A 1,200-nucleotide genomic window follows, 5' to 3' on the forward strand; every position below is an offset into this window, starting at 1 on the left:
CGGTAACTGCTTGAACAATTGAAAGACTGTTTGTGTTTTTCCCTAGCGCTGAACGAGTCAACCGATTGTACTGACACGGCACAATTAACATTTTGGGTTCAGTTTGTGCTTCCCGATTTTACAATTCGTGAAGAAATCCTTGTACTTTGTGGATTGCGAGTTCATACTTGTGGAACTGATATACTCGAACATGTTATTGCAGCTTCAAAACAATGTGACCTAGATCTGATAAAACACGCTTCTATTACAACGGACGGTGCAATGATTGGAATAAAATCTGGATTTGTTTCTCGTTTGAAGCAGTCACCCCACCATCACTCCCCTGACTCCCACGTCTCCTATCCATACCTCGACCACTCATAAATAATGAAGAAAGAAATTAAATGACACACTTACAAAAAACTTTAAAACTCACAAGACAAAAAATATGTAAAGAAAACAAAACAACAAAAGACAAGCCTATCAAAATTCACAACAAATCCCAAATCCTCCAAACGCCTAGCTCTGTCTGACTCACTCCCAACAACGCAGAGAAAGATTACAATAAAGCGACCATTTAAATACAGCTGCAACGGCCGTATTTGTCTCACACACCCTGCCCCCTCCCATCTCTCACCGTCTTTGCCCTCTCCCATATCACTTCTCTCACACACCCCCCACCCCCCATCCTCTTTGGTATGCAAGTAGGTATAGGTTGAGTTACAGAATAAAATTACAGAATAAAAACTCCCTTTTAGCCCCAGGTGTTAAACTAGTTATTGTTCCTTATTTAAACGAGTTTAGTGAATACCTCCAAAGAGTTTCACAAAGTATTTCCTTAATAGTTTAATTACGTGTCATTTAAAGCATACCGCAAAAATGTAAACCCCCTGGCAGGAATGTGAAAAAATGTAAACCCCCTGGCAGCCTTGTGCCCCCAAAATTAAAGTAACTTTAGAACATTAATACTGTGCATTAGTATGAATACAAATTCTGCATTTAGAATTACAGATTTATTTTACCTTAAAAAGGAGAATATGATACTGATTTGTATATTCTCATTGTACGTGGGGGGAGGGTGGGGAGTATAGTTGTGCCCTGGGGGGCAGGGGTGGTTATGTGTCTGGAAGGAAAGAGGAGGTAGGTGGTATGGGCCTGGGGGGAAGGGAGAACAATAACAGAAGAAGGGGGTGGATCAGAGTGTTTTTACCTGCAGCCTTG

This window comes from Ascaphus truei, chromosome 9, assembly GCF_040206685.1.
Source record: "Ascaphus truei isolate aAscTru1 chromosome 9, aAscTru1.hap1, whole genome shotgun sequence".
Taxonomy (NCBI): domain Eukaryota; kingdom Metazoa; phylum Chordata; class Amphibia; order Anura; family Ascaphidae; genus Ascaphus; species Ascaphus truei.